The 13,260-nt window shown below is 48.3% G+C and overlaps 1 protein-coding gene across 8 annotated transcripts in view; it reads left to right on the plus strand.

The window, feature by feature from the left end:
- CACNA1E (calcium voltage-gated channel subunit alpha1 E) overlaps positions 1-13,260 on the plus strand; it is a 331,342-nt gene that overhangs the window by 100,215 nt on the left and 217,867 nt on the right. The gene's annotated exons all lie outside the window — the stretch shown is intronic.

Raw genomic sequence — 13,260 nt, forward strand, 5'->3', positions numbered from 1 at the left:
CCTGTCCCCCTCCAGGCTTGCATTAATTTCGGTTTTCAGGCTGTCTCTTTCTCCCCTTTCCTGGGCTTGGCAGGGAGAGCGGAAGCTGAGTGTGTTGTCTCCTCGGGAATAAAGGCTCCAGTTAGTTGACTTAAGAACTCTGGGCTAGAATCAAATTGGTCCCTGCAACTGACTCCAGAGACTCAGTTTTGGATCACCCATGGGGTCATGTCTGGCGAGGAAGCTTGGGTGCGGGTGTGTGTGTGTGTCCGAGTTCGGACCTACAACCAACTCACAGCTCAGCTCCTCAGCTTCTCCTCCAACTCTGTAGACACGCAGAGAAACTTAACAGGGGTCCCCCTTAGCTCATTGATGACTCTTCCCTCCTTCTCCCCAAGCCTCAAAGGTCTTGAAATCCTTTTGCTCTTTGTTACTTGCTGGAATGGAGGAGGCATTGTGGAGAGTGGATTCTGTGTTTCACTTTATGGGAACAGACCCCTCCTTGATTCTGCAGGACTCTGCTTCCTGGTATGTTGCCTTCTAATAAATGCTTCATTTTATCCTCTCTCCCAGGGGCTCCCATGCCCTCCCCAGGCCCCCACTGAGACACACAGGAAAACTCTGCCTTTTTCAGTGCTGTGCTGGAACTGCTAAGGGATGGCTACACTGTTTTGGCACCCAACGGCCCAGGGTGCACAAGAAACTAGGTTGCTGCCACTTGTGGCAGAGTGAGATGCTGAAAATTTCTGGAGGAGGCCTCCTCCACTCCCCCCTCCTCTATTGGGCTTGAGTACCAGAGCTGAGGTCAGCTGCCTAATCTTAGGTGGTGAGTTATATGGGCCCGTGGTGCCCCTGCTCCACCAATATTCAGGAACATGGGCCCGGCTCCACCAATGTTTGAGCTTATATTTAATCAGAGCCATCCTATCCATAAGGCAGGCGGGGCAAGCACCCAGGGCTCCGTGCTTTGGGGAGCCCCAAGCTTCAGGGTACTTGGGATCCAGGGCAGCCTGGGGGTAGACAGGGGGCCTGGCACCGGCAGCAGTGGGGGGCCTGGTGCTGACCTGCCCTGCTCTGCCCTGCCCCCACTCCACCTCTTTCCCCAAGCTCCCGCCCTGCCTCTTCCCCCATTCCACCCCTTCCCCCAAGCCCCTGCCCTATCTCTTTCCAGCTTCCACCCCCTCCCCCGAGCGATGCCAGGAGCTGGTGGAGTGGGGTGGGCTGGGGCTGGGTCGCTTGCTGCTGGTGGTGCCAGGCCCCCCAGTGACCCCTCAGGCTGCCCTAGACCCCACATCCCTCTGAAGTGTGGGACCCCTCAAAGTGCGGGGGCAGGGCCGGTCAGTCCTGGCTCTGCTTGGACCCATTCTGGGCACCAGCAAAAATTATACAAACCTGGCGCCCATGGGCAGGGGAGTGCAAATCCCTTGGGTGGGTTCAGGGCCTCAAGAAGCTTGTGCACTGCTGTCCAGCTTCTCCCCAACCAGGGTGGGTATTGCTGTTTCCCCTCCTCAGCCATCCCCCCTTCCCTGGCTTCACCCCCCCCCCAGCTGCTGTTCTGTGGGTGCTCCCCATGCCCCCACTGCTCAGCCCCATGCAGAGCTTCTGAGCTGCTGGCGGCCCCTCTTCTGAAGGACGCCCCCCTTACAGCCTCTCTGACAGCTCTGTGGTATCCAACACTGCTGAGAACTCTGCCTGGGGTTACCCCAGGAGCCCCTCCCTTGTGTCCAGCGCCGGGCACTGGCTCAGAGAGCTCTCCTCTCCTTCCGTGTGTACCCGCAGGGAGCTCCTAGTACCGCCGCAGAGATCTCCCCCTCCCTCCTAGGCAGCAGCCCAGTCTCCACCCTCCTCATCAGCCCTTCTCCAACGCACGCGTTCAGCACCATAGACAGCTCCCCAGCGCGCGGCGTTCCTACCGGCACTGCGTGGCGCTCGCCGGGAGATTCTGGCCAGGGCACGGGTACAGCTGCTGCTGATGCTTCAGCCGGGACAGTTCCCTCTTCGTGGTCAGCCGTGTGCCAGGAAGGACGCCCTCTGTAAAGTGTTGGCAGCACAATGGAACCTCTGGGCTCACCCTGCATCGCTTGCTGTCCAATGTATTGGAGAAGGAAGATTTTTGTGTAGGGTTGGGTGGGATGCAGGGCACCCTGGAAATTTTGCAGTAGGATGTGGTAGATGGGTTGCTTTCACACTGCTCTCTTCATAGCCTCTTCGGTGCAGAAGGGAGCCAAGCTGACAAGCTTAGAGCTGGCCATGTTCACTTTTTAACTCTGCCCTATATTTTGCACTTGCAGTGACAAATATCCATAGTTTCGGCCATTACTTTTCTCCCCGGACACACTACTTGGCTTGCTTGAGGGAGCTGACGACTCCTTGCTTGGATGTAAAGGAACTTGCCCTGGTACCAAATGAAAATTCCCTTCATCCACTGCAAAGGGCTGTTTTTAGAAAGGCTAGAATATAAAAGGAGGCTAGAGGGACTGATTGAACAAAAATATGCCAAGAAAATAGTCCTGTTAACACCGAGGCCCCAATTCAGCAAAACTCTTAAGCACATGCTCAAGTGCTTTGCTGAAATGGGGCCAATCCCCCTGAGTGACATGATGAAAGATGTTAGGCCATTGGCGGTGCACACAAGGTAGTTAAGGCAAATGAAAGGGCTTTTTGTTATTGAAGGAGCTGCTTAAGTCTATTAAATACTTCAGATGCTTTATGACAGGTTTAAATCTCATTCTCCTAACTATCCATATAATGTATTACTCATCTCTGCAGTCTGGGCTGAGGTGTCTGATCACAAGCGTCAAGAGATATCTAGAGCCCAGGAACATCTGTGCAAATTTCTTTGGGTCACCGCATGCCATTTCTTAGATGAATAAGCCTCATTTTCCAAAATATGCCAAATTATTCATAAGCTTTGTTTTCTGAGATGGAGGGAGGGGCTAATTAATTTGCTTTATCATCATTTATTTGTATGCTGCTGATGGCTGGAATCCCCAAGTGGGTCCCCTTGTATTAGGTGCTGTACACATACATAATATAAAAACAGTCTCTGCCCCATACAGCTTATATTCATAGTGCTTTCCCACTATACTTAACCTCCCCACACACATTATTCTTCCCAAGAATTTACAAAGCATGACCGTAGTTTAGCTTTTAGTTACATTTGTCAAAGTAAATGCTATATTCCCATGCAAATAGTAGCCACAGTTCTAATTTAAATATTGGAATCCTGGTCTCCTTCTGATCACTTGTCCATTGAACAGATGGAACAAATGAAGGTCTCCTCTTTCCAGGGAACTCATCGACCTGAAAGCATTCATGCTGTTCTTCAGCACATTACCTGGTAGCTTCTGCTATCTCTTACGTTGACGGGGTTTTTTACAGTAACCTTGTACAATAAATGTGTGTCTTGGACAGAGTGGAATATGCACTGAGAATGAAAACTGAAATGCGGTTAGAGGCAAAGCGCCAATGCTGTGAACATTTAATCTTTTCAATCTGTCAGCATAATACTGTGATCCTTCTGTTTTAGACAGCATGGAAGTACCATCATCTTGTGCTGTGGCAAAATGTCTGGAATGACAGGACAGTTTATATTGCTCTTCAGTGGAGTGAGAGCTCAAAGTGCAATAATTTAGGACAGGGCTAAGCTTATAATGAGGGGGCATGGTAATTGCATACTATTATCAGATAATGTAAAATACTTGTTATTTTCTCCTTGTAATTGTACACTGGTGCAATCAGTTAAAAGGGATAAAAGTGCCTTTAACCAGTGCTACTGACTTCAAACAGTTGTGTGAGTGTCTCCACACTCTACAGCAAAGCCTGCTGTTTGAATCCCAGAACCGCCTCTGAGCTTGCAATCAAACTAGTTGATGGAGGAGAGTATTAGATCTTGACCACAGTAAATGAGAGGGTGACTTGCCCAAGGTAGGAGGCTGGCTATTTTCAGCGGTGATTGGTGCTGGTTATCACAGGGATAACACAGAGGAAAACCAACTTGGATCAGGAAGGTGGGGGGAGGAGAGGTGCCTTCTTTATCAAAATCCAGTTGACTAGGTAATAGGGATAAAAATAACCTGGTGATTCAGGCCTGTATATCTGCTGGGTAAATGTGTAATTATAACCAGCAGCCTCTTCAGTTTTGCTTTTCAGTGTAAACAGGGATGATACATAAGGAGGAAGAAAGAGAAATATGAGACAAGGGCTTTCTTTTCTTGTGGGGGATCCAATCCTCAGTCATACAAAACTGAAAACCAGATTTATTAGTTCAGGTGGAATTGCCCCTTTTTTGCTGTTAGTGTGCAAAATACTGAACAGGAGCTGGTTGTATTTTAGCTGGAGGAGCATTAGAATTGTTTTTCTTAAGTCATTTTAAAAATTCAAATGAAAATTGAATTACATCTGTTAAAAACAAAGCCCCATTTCTGCTCCCTTGACTGCACTTGTTCTGTCAGGGGAGCAGCTGTCAATGCCCAGACCTCCTGTTTTTATTTCATTTGCCTGGCTGCCTGGAGAACTACAATTCAGTTAGTGTGAGATGGGAAGCAGCTTATCAATATCTGCTCAATTCATCTTCTATTAATCAGGTTTGACCACAACTCGACCAACTCCCACCTCTGAAAAAAGAAAGTGGGAGGGAAAAGCAACCAAAAGGTGTGTTATGATTATGGCTCCTTTTCCCAAGGACTGACTCCTGTGCATCTTCATGAATTATGCATTGGCCGTGCAGGCTTTCCGAGGAATACTTGGTGAATGCTGACATGCAAAGCTGTTGGGCTGATCTGGTGGTGCATGAGAGCTACTGCAGAGGGTCCGCTGGAGAAATATCCTGGTATTTTATTTTTTAACCCCCGTGTTGCTACCTAGGGGCTTGATTCTGCAAGGTTCTAAGCACTCTGGCCCTGATCCAGCAAAGCAGTTGAGCATGTGCTTAAACTTTAAGCATGTGAGTTGTCCCATTGGCTTCAGCGAGGCCCTTATGGTAGAGGAAAGACAGCTGTAGAAATCTCCTGTTTTGATAGCCATCTTTCTTCTGCCATACTTCTCTGAAAGAGAGACCAAACCGATGGGTATGAATAAGAAGAGAATTTATTCTCTTCTGCCTCATCTTCCACCCTCAGCTTGTCTGGACACCTGTGCGGTAAATAGTGGGCACTTTTTCTGCAGGTATCTTATCCCAAGAGAGAAACAGAATCTCTTTGTGTGTGATCTGCTGGTCCCTGGTTCCAGTCCCCTTTCTTCTTCTCTCCTGGTATCCCTGTTAATTCAATAAACAGCAGGGGGCACAGGGTCCCCTTGATGCTTGTATGTATCCCCTTGTTAATATTTATCTATCCACACTGAGGGGGAGAATGGCCTTCCTTGAGACTTGCTTCTGACTCTCTCTTCTCCAACATCCCTATGCTAATCAAGGCCATAACTCTCTATGCAGCAATCGCTTAATTCAAACCCCCTCCCACCAGGAACCCTGTGCCAGTCTGGGACAGAATGGCGGTGAATTTCCACATAGTTGTAATTTACAAGATAGCTGTAATTCAAAGACATCCCAGTTGCATTTCCATTAGTACTGCGTTCCGAACCAGCGACAGAGCTAAGTTTTGGACATGGCAGCCTAGCTGTCCCTTCACGAGACTGGAATTGGAAATAGTCTGTGGATTTTGTTCTGTAGGAGATGCACATGGTTTAATTTTCTGCTCACATCACTGATACACAGACTGAGGACGCATTCCTGTTTGCTGGCTGCATTGGCACTGCCCACTGAAAGCCAACAACGCCAGAAAGGAGCCTCATTGAGACGTATTAGATTGTTCAGATGAAGGACAGTTGTGTTGATTGTGGTTGTCTAAAACCTCAGAAAGTGCTAGTTAACCCTGTTCGACTCAGGAAGCACCTGCCGCTGTGCTGGGTGTAATGACTTAGTGGCAGTGTGTGTATCATAATCATCCTGCTTAACTGGAGGAATTCACACAATGGCCGAAACGTGCAGGGCTAAGCTGGCTTGTTGCTGGCCTCCTGACAACATTTCTTTCTCTCCCTTCACCTTCATTACTTCTTCTCTACTGCGCTCGCTCTGATGTCATCTGCATCAAAAGTTCCAGTGGCAGAGGTTGTCTTGTGACAACCACCTTGCAACAGTACCCATTGAGATCCCAGATAGCGGGGGCCACATTCTCCACTGCCTTGCATCCTGTGAGGTCATTTGCACCCTTTGCCCCCATTATGCAGTCACTTTGCACAGGTGTACAAAGCAGTGGAGAAGATCCCTGAGGATCTTCCTTGCATTACTCTGTCTGGACCCAGTGAGGACTCTAGCAATGCCGTGACAATGACCAGTGAGGACCCGCTGTGCAAGCTTCCTTATGCAGCGCCCTATTGAAGCCCAGCTGTTCTCTGTCAGTGCCCAGCCAGGGCCATCGGTAGGTGCTTCCTTCTTACAGCGCCCTGTCAGTGCACAGCAGAGCCCTGTTAGTACCTAGCACGGACCAGCTGTGGGGGGGTGCCTGACTGCAGTTCCCTGTCTCTCGTGCCCAGCCACAATTCCAGCACGCTGGCTTATGCACTGCAGTGCCCTGTTAAAGGTGATCAGGGCCCAGAGAGGAGCCTTTAGAAGAGCCGAAAAAGTTTTGCATGGACTTGTTTGAAACAAAACTGGCTAGTACTGGGGATTTCCTAATGGGAGTAACTTAATCCATTGGCGTATGCCTCGGGATGGTAGCATGACCATGCTACCTGGGAGAAACATTCTGAGCCTTCTGACATCTTTCTGTTGTTCTTTCAGTGCTGCTTTCTTTGCCTTTCATTCATTAAATTTCAAGCCTGCTTTGGGAGTAGGTGTAATGGCAGGTCCATCTTTCTGACAGCTGGAAAGAGAGAGAGAGAGAGAGAGAGAGAGGCTGCCTGTCAGATGGTGAATTTAAACAGAAACAGCTGTTGTCATGGTGACACCAAGTTGCATCCCATTGCTATGGTAACCAAAGTTAAAAAACTGATGTTAAGGCAGCAAAATCACATGTGATTCTTCTTTGTTTGAGAGAGAGAGAGAGAGAGAGATTTGGTTTCCAGTTAAGGCAAGGCTGGGTGGAGAAAAAAGATTTGTATACATATATGACTGCATATATGACAGGTAAAAACCACATGCATACAACGTATTAATATATGTATATATGTATAAATTACAATGGCCAAATTCAAACCTTATGTAGGTGGGGGCAGGCAGTAGAGTTGTGCCCACTTACACAGATCTGAATTTGGCCCTTCATGTAGATTTAGAGCGTGAACTTTTAGAAACATATACCATGTTTTTTTAATGCTTCCAGATACTAAGTCTGATTCCCCTGTAACATAGGCTGACCTAAATCAGGAATAACTTCATTAAAGTCAGCTAAATGGCACTGATGTGAAAGAAGGAGAATTAGGTTCAATAGCCCCAATCCTCCGGTATGATGGAGGTCTCTTCGCTGCAAGACATCGGTGTGAAGAGATGAGGAGGAGGGGCTAGGGTGATTGTACACCACATCTGTGCTCCCCCTATAGCCGGGGGCTGCTGTCAGCTTCTTTGGCGCTCTCTGCAATTTAGAGCAGCCTCTGCGCTTTTTTAGCTTGCATTGGCAGTAACAGCCCTGTCGAGGGCACAGCTCCAATTGAGGATTGCTGGAGTGCAGCACGCATCAGCCATACCTCTTCTTTTGGCCATGTTCTGACAGGCTCCCTGCAACTGGGGCTCCCTAGCTGCTCAATTTAGGCACCTTCACAGTTCTTGTATGCTACTGGAGACAAATGGACCATATCAGGCACGTAGGCCTGGCCCATTATTTGTATCTGTATCATGGTCAGGGCTTGGGCAGTCATGCCTAGTGGGTAGGACTGGAACTAAAGATCAGAGATGGAGTCGGAAGCCAGGAACCAAAGCAAGGCAAAGGAGCAGGGTCTGTCACAGCAGCCAGGTTAGGATCCGCCTAGTTGCCCAGGCACCTTCCTAGTGTTCCCACCCAGCTTAATAATGTGCCTGGACCAATCAGGGACTCCTGGAGCACTGCCAATCAAGCCCCTTGTGGGTGCCACATCCTGTGGTGCTTGGGCCCACGTGGCTCACAGCCCGTCAATCGTGGTGCTGCCAGAGCTGTCAGGTGGTGGTGTGAATGTGGCAGTCGCTTAGGGACCAGCAGACCCACGTGACAGCCCTGCAGCTCCTCCCCATATGGAGACATGAATCAAATGCACATACCCACACACACACATTATATAAAAATATGCCATATAAGGTATATGCATAGAGTACTTTCAGTGCTATTTGTGTACCCAATGGCAATTGGTGTGTGTGGGTGATAGGTTTAGAGAAGTAATTCAGTCTTCTTTCAAGCATTAAACCAGACTTGAACTGGACAGAGGCATGAATGTCACAAGACTGAGTATGTTCATGAGACCATTATCGAAATTCCAGTGTTCAGAGCATTGAACTAAAGACATAAACAAACTTCCCTACCCACTGAAGAAAGGTTCTTCACTTTCTTGTGTCCCCTTTCCTTGCCCCAGCAGGGTTAGTGAAGTGGGGGTTTGGAGAAGCTCTGAGCTGAATTTGGGACAGTACCACAACTTTATTTTGCGAATAGAATCTTTCATGCAAAATGTACCCCAGAATACCTTGCAGTGTCTAACAGGAAGGGGCAGAGAAGAGAAGTATTGCTTTCAGCTGTGATTTGGAATTAGATGGAGCGCTGGGGAGTCAGAGAGAGGAAGGCTGTTCAAGTGACAGGGGCTGCGGAGGAGAAGGCTCCTTCACAGGGGTCACGTCATGCGGAGGGAGAGAGAGGAGATTGGTGGTGGACAAGCAGAAGGAAGAAGGGATTGGGAGCAAAGAGATGAATGAATGAATGAATGAATGAATGAATATAGAGGCTGAATTCCCTCTCATCTCAGAGGGTAGTGCTTCCTCCAGGGTTTGGATTAGGGTCTATTGATGGGGGAAGTCAGAATCAAATGAAGATGGAGATGGAGAAGAAGCCTCGGAGAAATTGGTTCCTTGAGTGCAGGGCTGGGGGATCATTGGTGAGGCAGTGTAGCAAATCCTGATTTAATAAACATGGGAACTGAATTCCTGCCCCTATCAGCTGGTTTCTCTAAGGCAGACTTTTAAATGGGTCCAGCCTTTATGCAGATGCTAGCATAGCTTCTTTGATGCTGCATGTATCCCAGCCCCCATTCCTCTCAATCCCACCCTTCTACCAGCACATTTCATTTCTGAAGGCAGGGAGGGAGTAGGCAGGAAGGCAGGGAGAGGCAGGAAGGCAGGGAGGGAAGCTAGCATGATCTCACTGCTTTCAGATCACTAAGTCACAGACGCTGCAGGTGAATCTGTGAAGGCTTTCTGCAGCACTCAGCCAGGGTGTGATTTATGTCTTATCCAGCCATTTGGGCATATTGCATCAGTGTGCCGTCAGAATCATAAATCCCCCTTCAGGGCTTGGATCTGGGCGTGCTTTCTGCATGAGTGAATCTAGTTTTAGCTCTTATCCTAGACCTGTTCCTGTGGTGGGTTCTGGTGCAGATGCACACTCTCTTGTAACCAGAGGGAAGCACCCAGTTGCATAGAGGCTGCTCCCCCAAAGCCCATATTCCTTAGCTGGCTGCTCTTCCTAAGAGAAGGGAAAGAGCTCCACATTCCCTTCTGTTGCTCTGCTTAGCTAATCCCCACGTGGTAACTACAAAAAAAGTTCTGCCTCTATCTCTCTGATGTAATTCAGTAGTTGATGGAGGAAGAGGGCTCAGCACCGAGCACCATTGCCACTATTACACAGACTTATGGCTCAAGCCAGACCAGGTCAGAACCTAGTGGAGTGGTCCCAGGGCAGGAGATAGCTGGGGGTGAGGGAGAAGTATGGGTTATTGCTGAAGCCTGGGCTAATTTCTGCCTGGCTTGGTGACTAACAACAAGTCAACACTGCTGCCACTGGCCTCTCATCTCCTTCCCCAGCTTGAAATTCACCAGGAAGGAAATTAACAAACGGCAGGTGTGCAGCAGGGCTGGAATTAGCTGAGTTGCTAGGGAAACAAGTCAACTATTCAAGGGAGAGAGCATTGGATAAAGGGGATAAATCAATAAGAAAACCTATTTTTATCGTTTCCCTAATGATCTTATCCGAGAAGCTAGATGAAGGTAAAATGAGAGAGCTGGCGAGAGACAGGCTCTCATTACTAGGCTCAGAGGGAGGCAAGTGTTACTGTGCATTTTGGGTGACTGTAAGTTTTTTATAATTAGACACCTAACAAGGAAGGAAGTGGGAGAGAGACAGGACATCTTCTGGGGGGTCCCCATCTCTGAGCTGGGAGGATCATCACCTCCTTGGCAGAATGAAAGGCAGACTGATTTTAGTGTTTATTGACTATCCCCTCACCCTTTTGCTAATAGTTTCCAACTCTTACCTCTCTTGGGGTGGGGCAGAGGAATCTGGGGATCTCCAGACCATTTACAGCCCAGTTTTCCAAAGTGCTCTCTGATTTGGGGTGCCTCAGTCTTGGGTCCAAACTGAGAGACCATGGGCCTAATTCTCCGAGGTGCTGAGAGTGGCCAATGATGTCAGCTGGAACTGTGGGTGCTCAGTGCTGCTGGGATGTAGGGTCAAGGTGTCATATGGTGGGCACCTAAAGCATGAGGCTTTGAAAATGAAAAGCCACTTTTGAAAATGTTGGCCCTAACTCCTCCCCTGATCTGAGTGAAGGAACCTTATCCTCACACTGCCTGGGCCAGCTTAATCAGGGACACTCGCTCAGTGCTAGGTGTTCTGGAGGAAGGGGTAACACAAAGGCAGGAACACCCAACGTTGACCCGTTTGAGGGCTTCATTGGTAACTTGCCCAAGAATCCCACCTCATTTATACAGAATGGGGCCGAGCAAAGCTGCCCTCTTCGATCTGGAGGTATGGGGCCTGTGGAAGCTACAGATCCCTGCTTGCAATGCTCAGTGTCCATCTGAATGCTTGCACTTGGTGTAAGAGCAGCACATGCTTGGGCTTTAAGGGTGGGATTCCCAAAGGAGATGGGTGTTGACCTAATTCTATTCCCTTTGAAGTCAGTAGTGAAACTCCCTTTGACTTCAGTTGGGGAAGAATTAGGCCAACACTTGTGCTTTTTGACCCGCCCCCATCGTCTCTGTGCACCACACCTCTGTGTTAAGGGTCAGGTGGCTACAAGCCGCTTCTCCCCTCGTAGGGCTCGGCTACCCTGGCAACGCTAAGGTGCTGCCGTGGCCGTGCTGTAACATGCCTTGTGTGGTCACGGCGCAGCGCGGGGAGAGAGCTCTCCCAGCCTCTAAAAACCCCACCCCCACGAGGGGCGCGGCTCCCAGTGCTGGGGCACTGTCTACACTGGCGCGTTACAGTGCTGAAACTCGCTGCGCTCAGGGGGGTGTTTTTTCACACCCCTGAGCGAGAAACTTGCAGCGCTGTAAATTGCCAGTGTAGACAAGCCCTGAGTGGAATGTGCTCAGCTTGTGTCTGTGTTCACAGAGATTAGAGGGCGCTGCCCTACCAGACAGTGCCGTTGCCTCTGTCCCACTCTGTAATGCCCCAGCCACAGCATTCATGTCTCCCTCTGGTTCCTGCATCTATCAGAGCTACCTGGTTTTTTTCCATCTGGATTTTTCCATCCTGGGATAATCAAATTTAAAGATTTTAGGAAAGAGAGAGAGGCATTAAACATCTGTCTCAGAAAGGAAGGGAGTGAGAAATAGCAAGCACAACTTGTCAGGGTGAAACAGACCCTGCGGGAGGAGAGAGACTCCAGTGCTGCCAGCCAGCCCCACACTTCTCATCTAGGCAAGTGGATCTAGTGCCTAGGGATTTGTCTTAGATTCATAGATTCATAGATATTAAGGTCAGAAGGGACCATTATGATCATCTAGTCTGACCTCCTGCACAACGCAGGCCACAGAATCTCACCCACTCACTCCTGTGATAAACCTCTCACCTATATCTGAGCTATTGAAGTCCTCAAATCGTGGTTTAAAGACTTCAAGGGGCAGAGAATCCTCCAGCAAGTGACCCGTGCCCCATGCTACAGAGGAAGGCAAAAAACCTCCAGGGCCTCTTCCAATCTGCCCTGGAGGAAAATTCCTTCCCGACCCCAAATATGGCGATCAGCTGAACCCTGAGCATATGGGCAATATTCACCAGCCAGATACCCAGGAAAGAATTCTCTGTAGTAACTCAGATCCCACCCCATCTAACATCCCATCACAGGTCACTGGGCCTATTTACCATGAATATTTAAAGATCAATTAATTGCCAAAATCATGTTATCCCATCATATCATCTCCTCCATAAACTTATCGAGTTTAATCTTGAAGCCAGATAGGTCTTTTGCCCCCACTGCTTCCCTTGGAAGGAAAACTTCACTCCTCTGATGGTTAGAAACCTTCATCTAATTTCAAGTCTAAACTTCCCAATGACCAGTTTATATCCATTTGTTCTTGTGTCCACATTGGTACTGAGCTTAAATAATTCCTCTCCCTCTCCGGTATTTATCCCTCTGATATATTTATAGTGAGCAATCATATCTCCCCTCCACCTTCTTTTGGTTAGGCTAAACAAGCCAAGCTCCTTGAGTCTCCTTTCATAAGACAGGTTTTCTATTCCTCGGATCATCCTAGTAGCCCTTCTCTGTACCTGTTCCAGTTTGAATTCATCCTTCTTAAACATGGGAGACCAGAACTGCACACAGTATTGCAAGTGAGGTCTTACCAGTGCCTTGTATAACGGTACTAAAACCTCCTTATCTCTACTGGAAATACCTCGCCTAATGCATCCCAAGACTGCATTAGCTTTTTTCGTGGCCATATCACACTGGTGGATCATAGTCATCCTGTGATCAACCAATACTCCAAGGTCCTTCTCCTCCTCCGTTACTTCTAATTGATGCATCCCCAACTTATAACTTAAATTTTTGTTATTAATCCTTAAATGCATAACCTTACACTTCTCACTATTAAATTTCATCCTATTACTCCAGTTTACAAGGTCATCCAGATCTTCCTGTATGATATCCCGGTCTCTCTCTAAATTGACAATACCTCCCAGCTTTGTATCATCCGCAAACTTTATTAGCACACTACCACTTTTTGTGCCAAGGTCAGTAATAAAAAGATTAAATAAGATTGGTCCCAAAATCGATCCCTGAGGAACTCCACTGGTAACCTCCCTCCAGCCTGATAGTTCACCTTGCTTGCTGTAACAGCACTGCTAAAGCACTTGTTTTCTTTGAACCAGTGTTAATTGCTCACAGGTTTTC

Source organism: Caretta caretta, chromosome 8, assembly GCF_965140235.1.
Source record: "Caretta caretta isolate rCarCar2 chromosome 8, rCarCar1.hap1, whole genome shotgun sequence".
Lineage (NCBI taxonomy): Eukaryota > Metazoa > Chordata > Testudines > Cheloniidae > Caretta > Caretta caretta.